At 36.2% G+C, this 23,903-nt stretch overlaps 1 pseudogene; it reads right to left on the bottom strand.

The window, feature by feature from the left end:
- The window catches only part of LOC139438266 (lysine-specific demethylase 6A-like), a 67,481-nt pseudogene that overhangs the window by 38,352 nt on the left and 5,226 nt on the right, over window positions 1-23,903 (bottom strand).

Consider the following 23,903-nt stretch of genomic DNA (forward strand, 5'->3'; position numbering starts at 1 on the left):
CTAGTGGGAAATCAAATGACTATGAATTGAGTATATATATTTAATATTCACTTGGGTAAAAAGGATTTATTATTTTAAATAAGTAATAGGATAATACACATAATCAATTTGGAAAATTGTACATTTAAAACATGTATTGATTCCTTAAACTACCCAAAAAGGTTCATACCTAAACCATTACCAATGTATCTAAGGAGGCTGTCCATTAACTCCAACATTCATTTTATTTCATTGTTATAAATTATAGTGAAAAGTATGTTAGGATTATAAAATCAGGAAGATAAATAATTATTTGATAAACTTATCCCCTACTTTATTTATTTAATAGAATGCTAAGATTCCGGGATAGAAAACCTTTTAAAAAAGAAGCAAGTTAGTTTAAAATCTTTTCACTCCCTAATGTCCACAAATTTAAAGCACAGGACAGGTTGTCTACTACACTATCTACTATCTAGTACATAACCTCAGGAGTGTTGGAGCTTCTTTATTGACTGGAATTTTTTAGTTTTTCTAAAGTGCACCTATACCTTTGTTGGACTAAATGTTCTTTTCCTCTTGACAGGACTGCACAGGACATCTACTTGGCTAGAAGTCATCATGTGTACTGGCAAGGAGTGCTGTGAAATTGGCGCATGATTGAGGCCTAATACAGGTTCAGTATTTGGATGATGAGGTTTAAAATCCTAAGAATCACAGGGGAAGACAAAAACCTGGTTCTGGATATTCTTAATTCATTCCTTTAAACTTGTGACACTTATAAGCTGCATACTTTTCAAAGGGATGTGGACATAAGTGATTGTAAATATTGAAAATCAAAATCAAAGGAATCACCAATGGAAGAATGTTATCTACTTAGAAAACCACATTTTGCTTTGTTTTTTAATTAACCCCTAAAATATTTTTATTGAAACCTTAATTTCAAATGCATGAGAATAAAAAAGGTTTTAAACTTGTATTCAAATATCCTCCCATATTGGAGGGAATTTTATTTTGAATTCATTATCTCTTCACTTAAATAAAAGATTTTCTAGACTTAGTAAAGTAGGTTGACCACTAGAGAATGAAAAAAACCCTTAAAGCTGGGCACCTACAGAACTTATTATGTCACTTCTCACCTGCTGTACTGTGTTCAAGGCACCCTGCCTGGAGGAAAGCTTTGTGGGGATTGGTAGGCTCCATACCTCCTCTATACTAGGAAGTAATTTTGTTTATATTGTGGAAGGTTACACAACTGACCCTAGGAAAATTTATGTAAAAAGCAAATTAATACAAGCCCATTTGAGTAAGAGCAAGTGAACTAAATCTCCGTCAAGAATCTAGCTGCTTATTTTGTTCAAAAAGAAACAGATTCTAATTTTGGGACTTTGAGAAAGATGATAGTATAAAGACCAGGCAGAATATACTTTGTGAATATGAGAACAAAGCTGAACTCTTTTACAGAGTTCTCACAGGCATCTTCACACAATTTCAAGCACAAGTAACAAATTGTGTTTGTTTCTTTAAAATGTGTTCCTGAGTGTGATGGAACACTCAGATGTGATCTTTATTCACAAGCCTATCTGGTAACTTTTACCAGACTGTGGTTGGTGCTGGGGTTTAGTGTATACTCAGGGGACCTGAATCTCTCAACTGTCCATGTGATAGCCAGGCCCTGAACCTCAACAGACTTGCAACTCCTACCATCTGGTTTAATGAACTTACTCCAGCCGCCTAAAAGGAAGTGAAGAAAGTCAACCACCACATCAGGGAGCCAAGAGTGCCTACAACTGCAAGCAGGAGAACTGCACCCATCATCCATGTGGAATCTAACCCCCTCTTGATTATAGAGGTGGAGCGGACATAAACATCCCAGGGTCCACAGAATGGAAGAACAGAGTATGCATTAGAGTAGACTTACTGTTATTCTATTCTGGAACTATTGTGATTAGTAATGGAAGAAAATGTAGCATTGATGTGGAGAAAGCAACCATGGTAGCCGCTATGGGTAGGGAGAGGGAAGAAGAGATATCATGTGGGGGCATTTTCAGGACTTGGAATTGTCCTGGGTGGTACTGCAGGGGCAGTTGCTGGACATTGTAGGTCCTGCCATGGCCCCTGGGTGGACCGGGTGAGAGTGTAAACTACAATGTAAACCATTGCATTCACCAAATGCAATGAATGTGCCATGATAATGAAAGAGGTTGTTGATGTGGGAGGGCTGGGGTAAGTGGGGTGGAGGTTATACGGGGACCTCATATTTTTTTAATGTAACATTAAAATAAGTAAATAAAAGAAAAAAGAACAAAATTATCACAACTTAAAAAGTAAACAATGTACAGACAAATTAAGTAAATTCTTACCCAGCAAAAATGTAAATGTGGAAAAATGTATTTTAAAAAAATACCATATCTTATTTAAAATATAAAAATAAAATAATACCACAAACTATTACAAAATAAGAAAACAAGTTATTGAAATAAAAGCACAGCTAAACAAATATTCCAGCCACCCTCCTCCTGACTGTGTATCATGGAGAAAAATGTGTCTTTTAAAATAAGCTATTTTAAAATAATACCTGTAAATATTTAAATCTTCCTGCAAGGGCAAAGCTATTATGACAATATTTGCTTCTACTTGCATTTAAATGGCATTTAATGGCATCCTGAGGTTGGCTGCAGAATGCATACAGAATGCTGAGATCCATCCAGGCTGCAGAATGCCCATAATCTAATTGTACAGCACAAATAGGTGCCTGTAGGGCATCCATAGGCTGGTTTTGCTGCTGATACAGTACAGTGGAAAGAGAAATGAAGAATAGCTGACTAAATATGACTACTTGATTTTATATTACAAATTATATAGTATTATCAGTGAATATTCCTTGTCTATCAACTAAACTTCTTAAATAGACTTACCCTATTGAACACCAGGTATCTACACTTGCTTCTGATTGATCAATAGATTGCCTGCAAGATATGAAGTCATCTTGAACCTTTCTAAAACTTGAATAGCAATTTGGTATGATGAAAACAGTCTAGAAACAGAGTGGTAAAAGTTACATAAAATTGTTGACGTACTTATTACCTAAGGGTTGACCAATGAAAAATGGTTAATATAAGTTTTACATATTTTACACAATGAAAAATAAGTAAAATTTATTTTAAGAAAAGAGGGAGAGATTTAAGATAGACACCTTGATAAGCAAAAACTAGAGGAGATCAGCCATATACAAAGTGCAGATGAATATGTACGTTGAAAGGCAAAGATATTACACAATAAAATTAAGCCACATGAAGAAATGGAGATTTCAGATTTCCTGTAGGGTAACAACATGGGTATATGTAAATACCAGGTTGATAGTATTTTTTGGTTTGTAACTTCACTTTTTTTTCCTAAATGAATTAAAAAGTAAATATATGACTGTAAGGTAAGTCATAATGTATAAAAACATGTGCCTTGTGATAATAACTTCATAAAGGTGGGGGAATTGAGAGGTACAGAAACACTGCATAAATTATTGAAATTAAGGCGGTATCTAAACAAGTGTTTGTTAAAAGGTTTAGGATGTTAAATTTAAGCCCATAGTAACTACATAAATTATTATATACATTTAGAGCGACAGAATTGAGAGAATGGGTGCTAGGGATGAGAGTCAGGGGTAATGGTGAGTTAACACACAGGGATTCAGGATGTCCATCAGGGAAGAAGGGGAAGTTTTAGGAATGAAAGGGTGAGGCTTTAGCAATACTGCAAATGTGATTAATCCCACTGAATGGTATGCTTGGGAGTGGCTGAGATAGGAACATTTATATTATATGTATGTTCTCACAATAAAAGAAAAGGAAACAGCAACTAAAGAGACAATGACAATTAAGTGCAAAACTTGATCCTAGATGGAAACTAAGAAAGGAGGAGGAAAGGTTCCAAAGAACATTATTGGGACAAATGAAATCAGTGGCATATAAAGATTGTAAAGTCCTAATGAAAGAAATTGTTGATGTTGGAAGAGTGGGGGATGTGGGGAGTAGGTATATGGGAATTTCTTACATTTTTTAATGTAACATTTTGTGTGATCTATATCTCTTTTAAAAAAATAAATTAAAAATTTAAAAAACCCTGTAAAGTTTATATCGATGTTAAATTACTTCAACTTGATTAAATGCACTTGGATGGTTACATAATTGAAGATATTTGTTCCATATGAGAGTATTATATCTTCAAGGAGCATAATGTACACAATCCATTCTCAAATGTTTAGAAAATGGACGGATGGATGGATGGATGGATAAATAGATATAGCACTTGTGGCAAAACGTCAAAAGAAATAGCAAAGTTGGAAATATGTTCAAATTGGATAGGTGTTTGGGAGCTGAGGCAACTTCCGGGGAATTTAAAATTCACCTTAATAACTTGTACAATGGAACTTGGGAGATTAAATCTAATTTTCTCATTTAATAGGTTAATGAAAATTAAGATATCAACTGGTTTATATGGAAAATCAATAATTACACAAATAGTCTGTGGTAAACTCATAACTTGAATCCAAATCTTAGCTCTCAGGCACTGATCTTTCCACCATACCAAAATACAATCTGATGGTAATAAAACACATAATCTATCAGCTTCATCTACATTATATATGCAGGTATACAAGCAGAAAAAAATAATAATAGTGATATCTGAGAAGACTGAAACTTTAGGATTCTTACTTCAATACTCCAAGTAAGGAAAGGCCAAGTTATTTTGGATTGCAAAAATCTATTATTACATGAACTTTCCCTGCAAACCCATTTTCTCAATTTAAGATTTCAAGTAGAACTGTGGCTGAGATATATGCTTAATGCACGTATTTCCACAGTAAGGTGCAAAACTGGTAATCACAATTAAAAAACAAGTTTCTTCAAGCTACTAACAGTCTTCTGGCTATAAAGAAATCAATTCTCTTTTCTTTTATGTAAATATATTAAGAAATGATAGAAATCAGAGTGAATGTAATTATTTAATAGAAAAATCATACAAGTGATTTCTGAAAGGACAAAGATTTTTTAGAAACCAGCAATTCTAGTAGGATGAAAACAAAATTTAATGAGGAAAGTAAGAAATGACTCACTAAAAGCAATTCATCCTATTAGAAAGTACAAACAAAGCTGGTATCAATTTTACCTCCCAGAAATCTTATTTATTTATTTATTTATTTATTTATTTATTTATTTATTTAGATATCAGATTGAACCTGACCCTGAGACCTCATATGTGGGAAGCCAGCACTCTGCTAGTGAGCCGCATCAGCTCTCCTAGGTTGTTGGGTTTTTTTCCGGTTATTTTTTGCTTGTTGTTTTCTTTCTTTCTTTCTTTCTTTTTTTAGGCACTAGCAACTAAACTCAGTATCTTCCACATGGAAAGCTCAACCACTTGCCTAATATCCACTCCTGAAATCTTTTGTTTTAATGTACTTAAAATATTGAGTCACTGGCCAGATTATACTACATAACATTTTAGACTGAAAATCAACTCTCAAGCAGAAATAAACAAAGGCACACACAGTATCTAGTAAGTATCACCTTCCAAGGAAGTAACAAGATTGGCCAGAATTAAGCTCTGTCTCCAGAGACCTTTGCAGATATTGAATAGCATTGCTTTCCTTAGTGACTTTGTCTCCTAGTAGATCTATGATGCATCAAATCTAAAATAAAAACATTAAAAGCAATTATCCCTGATACAAATATTGTTCTAGTTTTAAGAATATGAAGCAGTAAAATTAAAATATTTCAGTGAATTTATTAATTTAGCTTGAATTACAAAGCCAAAATTGGAAACTATCAAAGTTATAGGAAAGTGCCCAAATTTTTGCTTAATAAATACTTACAATTCTGGCTATACTACATGGTCAATCAAAAGACTGGATGATGTAGTAGTATATATGAAACCATCAAATTAAATAAGAAGCAATATTTCAGTTGTGAATAAATTAAATTTCACCTCTAATTATATAGGATATATAAAATAAATATCCCTTATTTCTATTTTTAAAATGGTAGCTATGCTACAGAAAACATGGATTATGAAACTATATATTAGTAAGACAACAATACATTTGTATTCTTCCTTGCTCTTCCTTTAATTCTCTTGTTACTATTAATAAGAAAAAGACCTGATGAAACTGAGACCTAAAGGGAAATGTTTGTGTCATTGGCAAACAGCCAAAGAGGCTCAATATACAAATAAAATCAAGTAGGAAAGTATACTTATGTTCATCAAAGAATGTAGTTATAAAAGCACCAAAAGCTTCCTTTTATATGCTCTGAAATATAGTTTATAGTCTAATATAATGGATATTCAGACACAGATGATACCAAAATCATTCAATCTATTTCTTTAGTTTCAAAGGTATGTGCATTTTTCTTATGACACATTTTTTTCAGTAAAGCAGGAATTCATAAATACTTAAAAGAATAATTTGCATTAAAATTTTATTAGAATGAATGACCTGTCTATTCTACAGTCAACACTTCATTTCCTTAACTAACAATGAACATACAAATGTTTCTAGTGTCCTAATAAACATTTCTAGAGGTTTAATTGAAAAAAAACTTAAGATATTCCTCCATTTCATATCATAATACTTACATCAAAATCATTCATTTGATATACATTAATATGAAGAAAAAGGAATATTCTTAACTGTTTTTGAAAGTACAAACAACATATATACATTATGAAAACATTCATAATTCCATAATTGGTTAAAAATTATGAATGAACTACTAGCTCATGTAACATTTAAAAAAAACAATAAAAAAGAAAAAAACTGAAAAAAGAAAATATAAAAAGCACTCAACAAAAACAACAAGGCACCCAAATATTAAATATCTCCAAGACAGCTAAGCAACAAAATAAACAGTTGGGAATATGAGTACTAACGTCTGACAGATAAAGAGAGAATTCTTACGGCTAGCATTCCTCCTTTATCTTACATTTGAGAACAAACTGCTTTGAAAAGCTACAGTGTTAGATATTTTGTAATTTATAGTCGTGTTTCCTATAATTTACATTTCAACAAACTATGAAAAAAATTTAACACCCACACAAAGGCTATGTGAATAATTTTAGTACCTCTAGCTTCCAAGCATGGTAAGCTCAAGGAAGTACTTTAATTCCTCCTGTGGTCAAGTGTTGGGGGATAAATTTGGGAATTTCAAAGGATTTGCTGTAGGAAGCATTGTAGATGGATATTTGATGGGTTCAGATTAATTACACCAACAATGGATAAAGAATGGAAAAACATAACACATAAATCACACATTTGACATGCATGTTATGTTAGAGACAAAGAAAATAGCAAAATATGTCAACTATAAACATTAAAAAAAGATTTCTAATGAAAATTGCCTTTGAAGGAGAAGGGTAAATAAATATTGTTCATCAGAAGAGAAACCTCCTCACATTAATGTATAATTAAAAGTAAATTTTATATACCTAACTGTTATAATACCATAGCTTTTACTTGTGAAGGAAGGTTTTCTGTCATCAAAAGTTGTTATAGGCTTCCACTGCAGAATGATATTTCCTTTAAAGATTAGAAAGAAAAGAAGGAATTGGAGAAAAACAAAATGCTTAAATCTTTACACAAAAACCAACAAATTCATGGCCATGATTTAGTGAAACAATGAAGTCAAATAAAACAAATGAATATTATTTCAAAGAACTAGCTAGTAAATTTGGATTATCATAATAATGATCATCAAAGTTTCAAGCACTAAAAAAACATAACTGATAGTAAAAGTGCTCATTTTAATTTATCACTGGATATTTCTTTAACTCTAATCAGGCATGGGTAATAGGCCATGTTTCAAATATCTATCAGCTAATAAAACACAATGAGCACAAGGTATCATCAGAATATGACATTTTAATAAGTTGCTATATCCTATTGTTACAAAAGAAATAATTTAATTTGCATCCTATTTTATAATATTCAGAAAACTATGTATTCTTTATACAAATACTTAATTGGTCCAGAACCCTTTCAAAAAAAATTATTATAACACATGCCATGACAGCTTACAAAATTTAATGAAGGTACAAAAATAGTTAAAATTAAAATTGGGAAAAAAGGCAGTTTTGTGGAATAAAATATTCTAGGAAATTATTTATAAACTTTTATGAGTTTAAAATGTTGTATTTCCCACAGATATGGTCTAAGAATGTTCTTTTAAGGTTACAAGGAAATCTCAAAATGATTCCATTTATCCACAATTCTTCCTCAACAAAAAATGCTACTAAGACTAAAAATCACTACTGCAACAGCAAAAGTTTAAGATGTATACTCCAAAACAAAGGAAAAGCTAATAAAAGCAAACCTGGTAAATGTTATCTTTAAAGTATACTTGGCAAAGTGTGGGAAGATGAAGTCAAACTAACAAGCTGAGCTCAAAGCTCGCATGAAAACAATAAAGAAAGCCCAAAGCTGTCTGCAGGAAATGTTTTGGTGCTCAGCAGGCCAGGACAGCATTACACAACTCCCAAAAAGGTGAGAGACAGAGACAAAGAAGCCACAACATCAAAAATGAGCTACTAAGCCCCCATGGTGACTGGAAAGGGATCCCCTCCTCTATCTCCAAGTTATAAACTGGGGTAAAATCCATGGCTTACCACAGCTGACTGAGAGAAGAGACGTCTTTCTTTCTGTCAGGAGTTTCAAAGGAAAAAGAAAGGGGAATAGAGGTGCTTTTCTTCAGAGTTTGGAGAGTTTGCCTGCTTTGAAACTCCACACAGAAAATCCCAGACTGAAACACCTCCTTGGAGAGGTGCATTCACGTGCACCATCTCCTGGATGGTCTGGAAATTGCATGAACAAATCTGTTCTCAGTTCACTCTGTATTCTAACCCGAGGAGAAAATCTGAACACCACTAGTGAGTGTGTGGTCTGATTCTGATAACTTAAATTGTGCAATTATAAAGACAGAGTTGAGCCAAATATCAAAGAGCTGTGGGGAAAAATACATAGGCAAAATAGAGAAATTGACCATAAGAGTAAATTCACCAACATTTTCAGTTGCTTAGACATTGGCAAGACATTACAAGCCATACTAGGAAACAGGAAAAGATGGCCCAAGATAAAGAACTAGCCATTTGGAAACTTCAGCTGTGCTGTCAACTTTTGAAAAGCTATCCCAATTGTACATGGTGAGTTGGGATTATACATAAATTAACAAGCATATTGATGCAGAAATGTTAAATTTAATCTTTTTCCATTGTAATGTACTGTATTAAATATGTTTGGTCTTATCTACATGGGTTTTATTATAGAAACTAATAAAGTATTCTTTAAATTCTGTGGGGTGGCGGGGGGAGGGGGCGTGTTGTGGGGAACTAACCAAATACCCTGAGCCGATATAGGAGTTAAGACAATTAATCACTGATAATCACACAACCCTTAAATCAGTTCAAAGAATTTAAAGAAAATACCACTAATGAAATAAATAATATTAAAACACTGGTGAGCACAGACACTGGGTGAACATAAAGAACAATTTGAAAGCCAACACAGAAAGGTAACCAGCTTATGGGAATGAAAGGAAGACATAATGGATGACAATAAAAATACATTAGAGACATGTAAGAGCAGACTTGAACTCCTCAAAGACAGAATTAGTAATTCCAAGACAGGACATCTCAAATGGAAGAGACAGGAGAAGAGAAAGAGAATGGAAAAAATAGAACAGAGTCCCAGAAAACTGAATGACAAAGCTAAACTCTGAAATATTTACATTACTGGTGTTGCAGAAGAAGAGAATTTGGGAAAGGGGCAGAAAGAATATTTGAGGAAATAATGACCAAAACTTCCCAATCTTTACAAAAGACAAAAATATCAGTATCCAAGAAGGGCAATGCACCCCAAACAGAATAAATCCAAACAGACCTACCATGAGACACCAACTATTCAAAATGTCAAATATTAGAGATAAAAAGAGGGTTGTGAAAGCAGCAAGAATAAAAACAAAGCATCACATACAAGGAAAAGTCAGTAAGATCAATTGCTGACTTATCATCAGAAACCATGGAGCTTAGAGGAAAGTGGTAAGATGTATTTAAGGTACTGAAAAAGAAAAATTGCCAGCCAAGAACTCTGTATCTGGCAAAACTGTCCTTCAAAAGTTAGAGACACTTATCACTAGTGATTAGGGAAATGTCAATCAAAACTATAATGAAATATCATTTCATACCTATTTGACTGTTCTTAAGTAGTCAGAAAACTGTAAATGTTGGAGATGATGTGGAGAGCTAGGAACACTTCTACACTGTTGGTGGGAATGTAGAATGGTACAGCCACTGTAGAGGAATGTTTGGCTCCTCCTAAGGTAGCTGAATATAGACTTGCCATGGGATCCAGCCGTGTTATTACTAGGGATATACTGGGAAGAACTGAGAGCAAAGACACTAACAGGCATCACAGCAGCATTATTCACAATTGCCAAAATTTGGAAACAACCCAGGTGTCCTTCAACTGATGAGTGGATAAACAAATTGCGATGTATACACAGGGTGGAATATTATGAAATGGTAAGAAGAGATGAAGCTGTGAAGCTCATGACAACATGGATGAAACAGGAGGACATTATGTTAAGTGAAGAAAGCCAGATATAGAAGGAAAAATACTATATGATTGCACTATTATGAAATAAATGTACTGTGTAAACTCACAGAGTTAATTACAGTATAGGTCACCAGAAAATAGGAGGGTAGAGAATGGAAAGCTGAGGTTTACTGTGCAGAACTGGTAAAAAGGTTGTTTGAAAATTGTTGGAAATGAATAGAAATGGTGAAAGTACCATGATGTTTGTAACTAGCAGTGCTCTTGTATGGGTATGACAGTTGTTGAAAGGAAAAGTCTAAGGTCATGTATATTACTAGAAGGAAAGCTAAAAATTATCACATAGGACTGTATAGTAAAGTAAATTATCACATAAAACACAAATATGGGGAATATTGCATATATAAAACTCTTTTTTACAAAATATAAATAAAAACATACTAGAGATAAGGAAAATGAATAGCAGCTACGGAGGGCAGGCAAGACATAGAGAGATTGAGAGGTGAGTTTTTTTTTAATTGGAATAAATGAAAGTGCTCTGGGAATGATTGGGGTGATGAATGCACAAATATATGATTAAACCAGATACCACTGATTGCACTCTTTGGATGGATTTATACTTTATTAATATGTAACAATAAAATTGTTTTGATTAAAAAACTTACTTGACAAAACAAAGACTTAAAGTGGCTTGTACACTATCACTAGTACCTAAGCTATTATAGCTGCATGAACCACAGGCAGATCAGTTAAACCATGATTCCACTTCACTGACAAAGCAAATGCTTTACTGTTTTTCCCTCAATATTTCTGTAATAACTAAGAGATGAGTTAATTATTGTATAATGTATGAGATAGAGGTCCTCTTTTGTTTTCCTTTGGATATGGATATTCAGATCGCCCAACACAATTTTTAAAACAGACTGTTATGATTGACCTGGGTTGGCTTAGCCTTATCAAAATTCTTTTGACCATAGATGAATGGGTCTGTTTCTGATCCATCAATTCTGTTCTATTGGTTTGTCTATTTTTATGCAAATACAACATTTTTACCACTGTAGCTTTTAGGATGTTTCTGGCTACTCAAGGCCCCTTACCATTCCAAATACATTTGATATTTGGGTTTTCCTTTTCCATTTCTTTAAATAAGGATGTTGGAATTTTTATCATGATTGCGTTGAATTTGTATACCATTTGGGTAGAATTTAAATCTCAGTGATAATTAATCTTCCAATCAATGAACACAGAGTATTCATCAATGTATTTAGATCTACTTTGATTGCTTTTAGTAATGCATTATGATTTTCTAAGTAAATGCTTTATGTCCTTCTTTAAGTTATTCCTAAATATTTGATTCTTTTGGTCACTATTGTAAACACAGTTTTTTACCCTGACTTCCTCCCCAAAATGCTCTTTACTAGTGTACAATATTACAGATTTTTTAATGTTAATATTCCTTATTTTTAAAGGAGCTTTAGATTATGTAAATGTTACATCATCAGAAATACAAGGGATTCCCATATATTCCACTTCCAGCCCTTTCACATTTTCCCCCATTACCAACATTTTTCCATTGGTGTTAATTTGTTACACCCTACAGATTTTTATATGTTATCTTCCATCCTCCTGAGCCCGTTTCTAGAAGTTTTATTGTAGATTTCTCATGACTGTATCATTAGTGAAGAGTAAAAGTTTTATTTCTTCTTCAATTTTCATGCCTTTTATTTCTTTTTCTTGCTCTACTTGTTCAGCTGTGGGTTTTTCATGCATGCTCTTTATCATGTTGAGAAAATATCCTTCAATTCTTATCTTTAAAGGTATATTTATCAAGCAAGAATGCTGTCTTTTGTCAAACACTTCTTTGGCTTTAACCAAGACTATCATGGGAATTTTCTCCTTTGATTTATTAAAGTGGTATGTTATGGTGATTAATTTTCTTGTGATGAACCACCCTTTCATGTCTGGTACAAAACCCATTTGATCAGGATGACTAATTCTTTTAATGTGCTGTTGGGCTTGTTTAGAGAGCATTTTATTGATTTCTGCCTCATTATTTATTAGGGATAGAGGTCAGTAATTTGGTTTTTGCACAGTGTCTTTATCTAACTTTGGTATTAGATTATGTTGGCTTTAAGAATGATTTTGGTAGCATTCCTTCCTTATCAATTTTTGGAAGTGTTTGAGTAAGACTGATATTAAATGTTCTTAGATTTCTTGGTAGAATTCATCTGTGAAGCCCTCTGGTAATGGACTTTTCATTTTGGGTAGTTGGGTGATGACTATTTCAATATCTTTACTTGGGCCTGGTTTGCTGAGGTCTTCTATTTCTTCTAGGGCCAGTACAGGCTGTTTGTATTTTCCTAGAAAAATTTCCATTTCATTTACATTGTCTATTTTGTTGGTGTATAGCAGTTTATAGTATTCTTTTATGATCTCTTTTATTTCTGTGGGGTCAATAGTAATGTCCCCATTTTCATTTCAAATTTGACTTTTCACCATCTCTCTTTTCTTCTTTGTCAGTCTAGCTAAGGGCTTATCGATTTTCTTGAAAAACCAACTTTTAGGCTTGTTAATTCTATTGATTTTATTCTCAGTTTTATTTCTTCTCTGCTCTTTGTTATTTCATTCCTTCTGCTTTGTGAATAGTTTGCTATTCTTCACCTAGTTGCTCTCAATGTGTAGTTAGGTCCCTGATTTCAACTCTTTTATTTTTAATGTAAGCACTGAGGGCTATAAATTTCCCTCTCAGAACTGCATTTGCTGCATTCCATAGGTTCTGCTATGTTGTATTCTCATTTTCATTCATCTCAAAATATTTTATTTCTTTCACAATTTCTTCTTTGACCAACTGATTAAGAGTGCATTGTTTAACTTCCATATATTTGTGAATTTTCCTTTTTGCTGCCTATAGTTGATTTCCAACTTTATTCCATTACAATCAGACAAAGAACTTTGTATAAATACTGTTAAGTTTATTTAGATCTGCTTTATGAGTCAATATATGGTCTATCCTGGAGAGAGAACAATGAGCACTTGAGAAGAAGGCATATCCTGCTCTTTGGGGATGCAATGTTGTGTACATATCTATTGGTTTTAGTCCATTTATCATACCATTCAAGCTCTCTATTTCTTTACTGATCCTTTGTCCAAATGTTCTATCCAATGCTGAGAGTGATGTATTGAGACCTCAGTTAGAGGTTTTTCATGGTTACTAGGTCATAATGCTGTGGCTCCATTCTGATCGACTGAGCAAACTGCCTACCTGTGGAAGGTACCATATCTCTCCCCAGGAATGAGCCATATCACAGTGGGAATGGAGTAGATAAAGGCCCTCATTACTTTTGGGCCATCAAACCTTCCTGCATTCCAAGAAAATCCTACCTCCTAGTCCAACACACCACCAAGCCATACACAAGAATTCACTTTTACAACCCTTTATTGACCCAAGACTGTACTCTGGACACTAATCCCCTCCCTATGAACTAATGTTTCCTTACCTTTTGATGTACTGTAAAAATTCACATCAGTATCTTCCATGAGGGGAACTGAAGTCTCTCTTCAGATACCCACCACGCTCTAAGTCTCTAGCCTATTGGCAAACTCCCCTTAGGAGTCTTGTAGGAATCAGAAACTGTGCTTACTGCTGGTCCACATGACCACAGTATAGCTAAGAGCAGCCTCTGCATAGAATCCTGAATTCTATTTAAATCACTGTAAAAAAAGAAAACAGATAAATCTGAGGCCCAGGAACCTCATGTCATGTCTCCTTAAAGAAATGAGGACATAAACCTTAAACTTCTCAGTTTAAAACCTAGATTGATATTAATGGCAAAAAGTTACTTCATAGCAATGAAACCTGCCTAAAATTCTCCTCGATGTACATATTCAAGGGGTAATAATAACAAGTTACCTTAATTCCATTGGGTAGCTTCAGTTTTCATTTTAAAAATGGAAAAAATAATTTGCTTCTACTGCTAAAGTAAAATAAAATCTTCCTAGTAAAAGTGTAGGAGTAAAAAGCAAAGTAATAAAAAGTTAAGTTCATTTGATATGTAACACATTGCACTGGAAATGTTTAAGGTATACAAAAATCAAGAGATAGACTTCAGCATTGTCAAACTCTCTTGTACATTCAAACCAGGCCTTGAATACATTGCAGGTTCCCTCTCTATATGAGTTATTCACTAGATTGGTCACTGACCCCTCAAACAAGAAAGATATTTACTATATCTCTGGTTGTGCTTCTGAAGTTGATGAAAACTATGTTGCAGTTTCAAACTCCTGAAGCAGCCAATGGGGGCTCAATATAGCAAAACGTGCCATGGATACCACCTCCAAACTTGCACTGTTTCATAGTGTCAAAGAATGCTATGTATCAGGCCAGTAAAATACTGAAATTACCTTCTTAGTTTCTCTCTAGGATCAACAATATTGTGGCTTGCTCACTGTGTGAAAGACATATCAAGTGAAGCCATAGTTAACCAGAGTTCTGCAAGTAGAGCTTAATTGCAAATTGGCATTATGGCCGGCTCCTGTGGAGAGATAACATGTAAGGTATTGCCAATCTGAAACTTGAATTTATTAATTGGAGTTCAAAGAGAAACTTATGCATTTAGTAGTACATTAATTAGCATTAAGTATTGTACCTGTATCCTGTTCTAAATATATGCCTGATGATTACAGTGTTATCTTTTCTATTAGATCCTGTGCAGAGGGACATTAAACATGTTAAAAGTCCTGGTAAACATCATTTTCTAAGTAACTAATGAATGTGCTTAGCCCAGGTCTCCCTCATAGCCCTTATTCAAGTTAATGGAATATTCAGCTTGGTGCACTAATCCTGAATGAAATCATCGGTCCAGGAAAGTGCCAGCTCACCAAAAGCACCTTGTGGAATGTACAAGTGCCAGTCATTGGATGGCCTGACATGCCTCTTTGAGAACAAAAGCTAAATAGTGTCTGTATCAAAATCAGCTGTTTCCACTAACTCTAGCTCAAAGTCTACTGCTAGGGGAGAACAAACCAAACATCCCTTAAAAATCCTTGCCTGTTTTCTTTTGAAAAAGGCAGTGTCCCTTCTCATCCCTCTCTTAACTGCTTTAGGCATAACTGCCACTGTTGAAAATTGGGGTTGGCAATCTATACAAAATCTAATGATCTATTTCAATTACTCCCTAGAAATAACTAACAGCATAAATGAAACCAGTCATGCCTTAAAAGCTCTAAAACAGCAAGCAAACTCTCTTGCAGCTATGGTGATGCAAAATCATAGGACACTTAAAATGCTAACTGCAGCACAGGGAAGGGTTTGTCCTTTCCTTAAGGAAAAATGCAATCTCTATGTAAATTACTCTAAAATAGTCCCAAACAGTATTCAAAACCTGGAAAATAAACCCAAGGATGTCAGGGAAATGCAGCCTTTATAAACACCTGGCCTTTTCTACTCCTGTGGTCCGGTGTCCTCTCAGTAGGACCACATATGCTCAAAATTCTAATTAAGTTTATTTTTCCCAGGATCAACATCTTGTTAGCCATATGGGGACTTCATCCATCTTCATACAGGATACCAGATTCGTCTTCCTCCAGTCAAGATAGAGAAGCAGGAGAGTTCTACACCTTGTCAGGTAGGGTCTGTGAGCCCCTAATCAGCAGGAAGTAGCTACAGAAGAAAGAACATCTTCCTTCAGCAAAACTCTCTGAGGGGGGGAATGAAGCAGGCTGGTAAGATAGGGAATTAATAGATAGAACTGGAACCTGGCAAAGAGTCCACGTGGACATCAGTAACCCCCAAGATGGCTGCTGGAAGACCCCCACCCCCAAGACTCTGTTATCCAGAACAAAGACTTCCTTGGTGCAACCTTATTCAGCACTTCTGCAAGTGCAGTATGTTGATTTGTGAGTTAACCTTTCCCTGCACAGGTGGTTCAACATGATTTCCCTCTGTTACCTGAGAGTGCTAGAAAAGAGTCATCCTGCTAATGTAATAGTAATTGAATCCTGCCAATTATGCCATAATTTTCTGCTAGATAAAAGCTTTCTATATAGATATATGAGTAGAGAGAGAGAGATTGATATAATTATTCAATTAACTCAAGCATAAGAAAGACATGCATGACATTTATTTATTTATTTATAAACTTTGGTTAATATTTGGGAGCATATAAAATAGGGAAAGGATTGTCTACAAACAGGGGTCCAACTGCTACATCATAATCCTTTATGATGTAGATATGAGCTCACCAAATTGGGGACCCACTGACATACCTGGCTCTCCAGGGGACACACCAACATACCTGGCCCACCTCTGGCCAGAGTCCCAAATGGATGAAAAATAAATTTGTATATACATATCTAGTTTAATAAGTTTATCTTGACAATTAGATTGAGAGACAAGAATTCCACAATCAGTGAAAAGATGAAATCATCATTGAAGAGACTCACAAAATAAGAGAGAAATAGAAGAGTCTTAATAAAAACTCCCCAACATCTATCTCAGGCTGGGAAGCCCCAAGTCAGCAGCCAAAACCAGAGTCTTGAGTGAAAGCAACACCTGTGCAGAGCACCCTCTGCCAGGGTGGACTTCACTGTCCTGACCAGGGCCTGTCCCTTTCATTTGGCTCATAATCAATGAAATTGATACGATAGATGCCAACTTGAGGGGGCTGCGTCAGTTCCCAAGGAAGTGTCCAGCTTTCCCAGGAAGGAACACAAAACTCCCTGGGCAGTACTTCCCAAGGTTCACGTGTTAATTCCTGAGAAAGTGTCCAGCCTTCCCAGGGAGGACCATAATCCTCCCTGGGCACTACTTTGCAAGGTCTGTGCACCAGTCCCCAAGAAAGTGTCCAGCCTTCCCAGGTAAGACCACAATACTCCCTGGGCACTACTTTGCAAGGTCTGTGTGCCAGTCCCCAAGAAAGTGTCCAGCCTTCCCAGGGAAGACCACAATACTCCCTGGGCACTACTTTGCAAGGTCTATGTGCCAGTCCTCAAGAAAGTGCCCAGCCTTCCAAGGGAGGACCACAATTCTCCCTGGATACTACTTTGCAAGGTCTATGTGCCAGTTCTCAAGAAAGTGTCCAGCCTTCCAAGGGAGGACCATAATTCTCCCTGGGCACTACTTTGCAAGGTCTATGTGCCAGTCCTCAAGAAAGTGTCCAGCTTTCCCAGGGAAGACCACAATTCTCCCTGGGCACTACTTTGCAAGGTCTATGTGCCAGTCCTCAAGAAAGTGTCCAGCCTTCCCAGGGAAGACCACAATATTCCCTGGAGTGCACCCTATCTGTTATTTGTCAGAAAACACATTTGGCAATGTGCTCACTGTTCTAGTTCTCATTAATCCCTCTGAAATATGAAAAGTACCGACCAGTGAGGCACTGGTGTCCTGATTAACAAAGCCTTCTGCGTGATTTTTCACTTCTAGGTTTACTCATTAAAATTTTTCCACGTACTGGGGGGTGAGTTCAAAGAATTCACAGACAAACAAAAACTGACAGAATATCTTACTAAAGGACAAGAAATACAAAAGATACTAAAGAGAGTTCTGCAGTCAGAAAGGGAAAAAAAAAAAAAAAACCAAACAAACATGGACCAGAGACTTGGAGAAGAGTTTAAAAATGAAGATTAGGAAGTATAAATTAAAGTGTATCTGCTAACGGACTCCAAAAGCACATTAAAAAGAATCACACATCACAAGTGGGTTTTATCCAAGGTATGTAAGGGTAGTTCAACACATGACAATCATTTAGTGTATTTAACCACACTGAAAATTTGATGAAAAAGAAACATATGATCCTCTCAATTGATGTAGAAAAGGCATTTGACAAAATATAACACACTTCCTTGATGAAAACACTCCAAAAGATAGGGATAAAAAGAAGCTTTCTCAATAAAGGAAAGGGCTTGTAGGAAAAACCTACAACTAGTATTGTACTCTACGTAGAAAGACTGAAAGCTTTCCTACCATGATCAGGAACAAGGCAAGGATGCCCACTCTCACCATTATTATTGAATTGTGTGCTAGAAAATTGAATGGGAGCAATTAGGCTAGATAAGAAATAAAAAGGCACAAATATAGGAAAGAGAGAAGTAAAACTTTCACTATTCCCTTGCGATATGATCATATACTTAGAGAATCCTTAAAAATCCACAACAAAGCTTCTAGAATTAATAGATGAGTTCAATAAAGTGGTGGGATATAAGATTAATATGCAAAAATCAATAGCTGTTCTATATGCTTCTGAAATGCAATCTGAGGCAGAAATCAGAAAAAAAATCCATTTTTAATAATGGCTAAAAGAATCAAATCTTGAGGATTAAAGTTATCCAAGTACATAAAGAACCTGTATTCAGAAAATTACAAAACTTTGCTACAAGAAACTGAAGACTAAAATAAATGGAAGGACATTCCATATTCATGGACTAGAATCTAAATATTGTTAAGATGATAATTCTATCCAAACTGATTTAGAGAGCCATGCAATTCCAATCAAAATCTTAATAATCCTTTTTGCATAAATCAAAATTCCAATAATCTAATTTATTTGGAGGAGTAAAGGGCCCCAAATAGCCAAAATAACTTTTAAAAGAAGGTATGAGCCATCTGCCATAAATTCCAGTATTAAAAAATGAAGAATATTATAAAGCTTTGTCTTTGACATTTTGTCTTTCATCTCTGGAGTTCAGTGCCATGTCAGTGGATCCTACTTTGGAATTCATGTGCCTGAGTTTGATGGCGTTGGACTCCAACATGTCCTTTCTACACATGCCTCTTCTGATACTTTTACTGAACCTGTGGTTGTTGCTAGGGTTGTTGAATACTCAGGAGACTTGAATCTCTGAATTGCCCATATGCCAGCTGGGCCCTGAGCCTCTGGGCAACTCCTCTGGTTTGTTGGACATTCCCAGGTCAGCTAACAGGCAGGTGAAGATGGTCAACCACCATACCAGGGAACCGAGCGTGCCTACAACTGCAAGCAGAATTGCAATCAACATCGATGTGGAATCTAAGCCCCCTCTCAATATAGAGGTGGAGTGGACATTACCAACCCAGTTTCCACAGGACAGTGGAATAAAATATGGATTAGAGTTGACTTATTGATATTGTGCTATGGGACTATTGTGACCGGCAATGGATGAAATTGTAGTATTGATGTGGAGAAAGTGGCCACAATAGTTGCTGAGAGCAGGGAGAAGGAAGAGGAGTTGTAATATGGGGGCATTTTTGGGACTTGGACTCATCTTAAATGATATTGTGGAACAGATGCTGGACATTACACATCCTGCTATAATCCACTGAATGTCCTGGGTGAGAGTACAATCTATAATGTAAACCACTTTACATGTGGAGCAGCAGTGCTCCAAAATGTATTCAACAAATGCAGTGAATGTGCCATGATGATCAAAGAGGTTGTTGACGTGGGAGGAGTGGGATGAGGGGGTGGGGTGGGAAGTATATGGGAACCTGTTATACTTTTGAATGTAACATTTTCTCTGATTAGGTATCTTCAAAAAATACAATTTAAAAATTTGATGGGGTTGGACGGGTGGGGAGTGGGGTGTATGGGAAGCTCCTATGTTTTTTAATGTAACATTTTCTATGATCTAGGTATCTTCAAAAATATACAGTTAAAAAATTGAAAGGGATGGAGGGTTGGGAGTGGGATATATGGGAACCTCTTATGCTTTTTAATGTTACATTTTGCATGATCCTTTTTAATTTTAAGAAAGATAATTTAAAAAATAATAAACTAAAATAAATAAAGTAAAAAAGGAAAGACAGAGGGTATGTTATGCGCCCCTGAAGAAGGGCAGGATGGTCAGGCTAGTGATTGAAAGCTCCCTAAAATCAAGACTCTTTGCTAGCCCTCTGCCCAGTGACAATGCCTGTAATATCAGGACAATCAGAGTAGAATTGGGATTCAGGTGTGGGTTGGGGCTGGCCTGCTGAATGTCAGGCTCAGGCACTGGGACCATGCTCCTGCACATTTGCACAGTGTAGAAGAAAAGGCCAGTCCTCTGATACTTTTTCCCACCTGACTACCCCTAGGTCTATCTCCTCCATCTTGAGCATCTGGCTTTATGAATTCTCAGCATTTCTTTTTTTTTTTTTAATTATTTATTTTTAAAAATTACATTAAAAAAATATGAGGTCCCATTCAACCCCACCGCCCCCACCCCCCACTCCCCCCACAGCAACACTCTCTTCCCTCATTGTGCACCTGGTAAGTACATCTCTGAGTATCGCTGCACCCCTAGTCAATGGTACACATCATAGCCCACACTCTCCCATGTTCCATCCAGTGGGCCCTGGGGGGCTCTACAATGTCCCGTAATTTTCCGTGAAGCACCACCCAGGACATCTCCTCGTCCCGAAAACGCCTCCACATCTCATCTCTTCCTCCCATTCCCCAAACCCAGCAGCCACTATTGCTACCCTTCCCACACCCATTCCACATTTTCTCTGTGGACATTGGATTGGTTGTGTCCATTGCACATCTATGTCAAGTGGGGGCTTAGAATCCACATGGATACTGGATGCACTCCTCCTGCTTTCAGTTGTAGACACTCTAGGCTCCATGGTGTGGTGGTTGACCTTCTTCAACTCGATGTTAGCTGAGTGGGGTAAGTCCAATAAATCAAAGTGTAGGAGCTGAAGTCTGTTGAGGTTCTGGGCCTGGGTGTCATATTATCAGTCCAGAGATTCAAATCCCCTAAATATATCTAAAACCCCAGCACCAACTACAATTCCATTAAAGTAGCATGCAAGTCTTGTGAAAAGAGATCCCCTCTGAGTCCAATTCCATCACGCAGAAACACCAGTTCCAGAGAAGGGCCATCTGCCATGGCAGTGAACCCCATCTGCCATGATCATAGAACCCGTGGGTCTCTTTATTCCTCAAAAGAACCAATACTTGGGGTTGTATCTACTTTATCTGTCTCTCAGACTCTGCTCATTTGTGCATAAGGGCATTCCTTCTGACAGCCTCCAGACTCTTTTTTAGAGACTCATAGCCTTATATTCTCATTTCTCTTTTCCATTTCCCCCTTACATTAGGTCAAACAGCATTTTGAAGTCATGTTATTATATGTAGACAGGGATTTTCTGCTGATCCGTGTTGAACCTTTAATTCAAGGTCCTTTTCTAGTTGCATCTTCAGCTGATATGTGGTAGTGATCCCTCGGTGCCAGGGAGGCTCATCCCCGGGTGTCATGTCCCACGCTGGGGGGACTGCACTGCATTTACATGCTGAGTTTGGCTGTGAGAGTGGCCACATTTGAGTATCATGAAGGCCGTCAGGAGGAAACTCCCAGGCACAGTGCTACTCTAGACCTTATTCTTATTGGAGGTGTATAGGCTCAAAAGCATAGCCATAAGTATCAGGAGCCCACTGTTGGGCCCTCCTTCCTTCCTGGTTCTTGCTGTTGCACCTGGGGAACTGCCGCTGCTCCCCAGGGTCCACAACAGTGACCCCTCGGCCAGGGGCCCAGTACCGCCCCCCCCCCCAGCTATTGTTTTTAATTGTTTCCACTATGAGTATATCTAGACATTACTATATACCCTGGGCATATGCCCTGGCAATTAGTCTGGCAGGGGCTCAGAGCTAGAGAGTGAGGGAGTCTTGCCTTCTCCCCATCCTGCTCTCCCCTGAGAGAGGAGAGAGACCATCAGCTAGTGAGCGAGGAAGGCTCCAGCTGGTCCTATTGATGTCTAATCCCAGACCCTACAAGTGCCAAGGGCTTCCTGGGCTTAGTGGGGAGGAAATATTTGGGGACCCAGGAGAGTGAATGAAGTTCTGTATAAAAGGGAAAAAATACTAACCACTTGGGTTGGGACAATATTTTCAGTATATTTTTCTTGAATTTATTGTTTTATATGTTGCATTGACTTCCATGTCCCTTTAAGAGCTGTATTTTTAAGTTTTCAGGTGTACCTTATGTGTCTGTTTCTATTATTTTTATAGGAATGCCCAATTATTACTGTATCATTTCTTTAAATATACACTATTCTTTCCACTGATGTTACTTTCAAGTTTGTCAAAATCAGTTGGCTAATTCGTGTATTTCTGGGACTTCTTTTTCATTTCATTGGTTTATGCATAGTAAAATTTCTTCTTATATTCTAGTTGAAGTTTTCAATAAAATATACATCATAATTCAAAAAGAAAAGAAAAGAAAAGAATGTAGGTATGAGAGCAGTGGCGTAATATGTATATGCACTTTGATGCTCATAACAGCATTATTCTCTATAGTCAAATTTGGAAACAAGCCAGGAGTCATAAACAGTGGAATACATACACAGTGGAATGTTATGCAGTGGTAGGCAGAAATGAAGTTGTGAAGCAAACGACAACATGCATGAACCTGGAGGATATTTTGTTGAGTGAAGGAACCCAGACATAAAAGCACAAATACTGTAGGATTGCACTATGTGAATTAAATACATTATGTAAATTCATGGATATAATAATTAGAACATAGGTCACCAGAAATTAGAATGAGGTAAGGAATGGAAAGCTGACGGTAAATCTGTGCAGAATAGGTTAAAATATTCTTTGTAAATCTTTGGAAATGAATGGAAATGGTGATTGCACAACATAGTGTTAGTGACTAGCAGAGCTATTACATGGGTATGACAGTGGTTGAAAGGGAAAGTCTAAGGTCATGTATATTGCTAGAAGGAAAGCTAAAAACATAACATGGGACTGTATAACATGGTGAAACCTCATGTCAAATAAACATATGGATGATATTCCATTTATACATATCAACTAGAAAGAAGAAAACAGAATAGCAACTATGTATGGTGTGAAAGCAAAGAAAGATCAATTGGTGATGAGTTTTTTACTTCTGTTTTTGTTTGTTAGTGTTATTATTATTACTGGAATACTGAAAATGCTCTGAAAACGATTTAAGTGATTGTATAGAATGTATGACTGTCATTATATGGAATACCAATGATTGTACACGTTATATGGATTTATGGAGTATTAACATGTATCTACAATAAAATTTATTTGTTAAACACTAATGGGAACAGTGAAGCTCAAGGTGCCTGATTATTTTTACATTTTCAAGGAGTTAAGATTCCTCAGCTTTGAAACATTTGACCCCTTTATCTTTTGGAAGTCAAATTTAAAATTAAAAGGTAGGTATCATCCACATTTGTGGATTTGGGGAGGAGGGGTAAGGAATTTTTCTTTCTGGAGTAATGAAAATGTTCTAAAATGGACTGAGGTGATGACAACACAACTTTGTAATGAAAATGAGAGCCACTGAGTATACACCTGTGATGGATTGCACAAATCATGGGACTATATACCACAGTAAATCC

Source organism: Dasypus novemcinctus, chromosome Y, assembly GCF_030445035.2.
Source record: "Dasypus novemcinctus isolate mDasNov1 chromosome Y, mDasNov1.1.hap2, whole genome shotgun sequence".
Classification (NCBI taxonomy): Eukaryota; Metazoa; Chordata; class Mammalia; order Cingulata; family Dasypodidae; genus Dasypus; species Dasypus novemcinctus.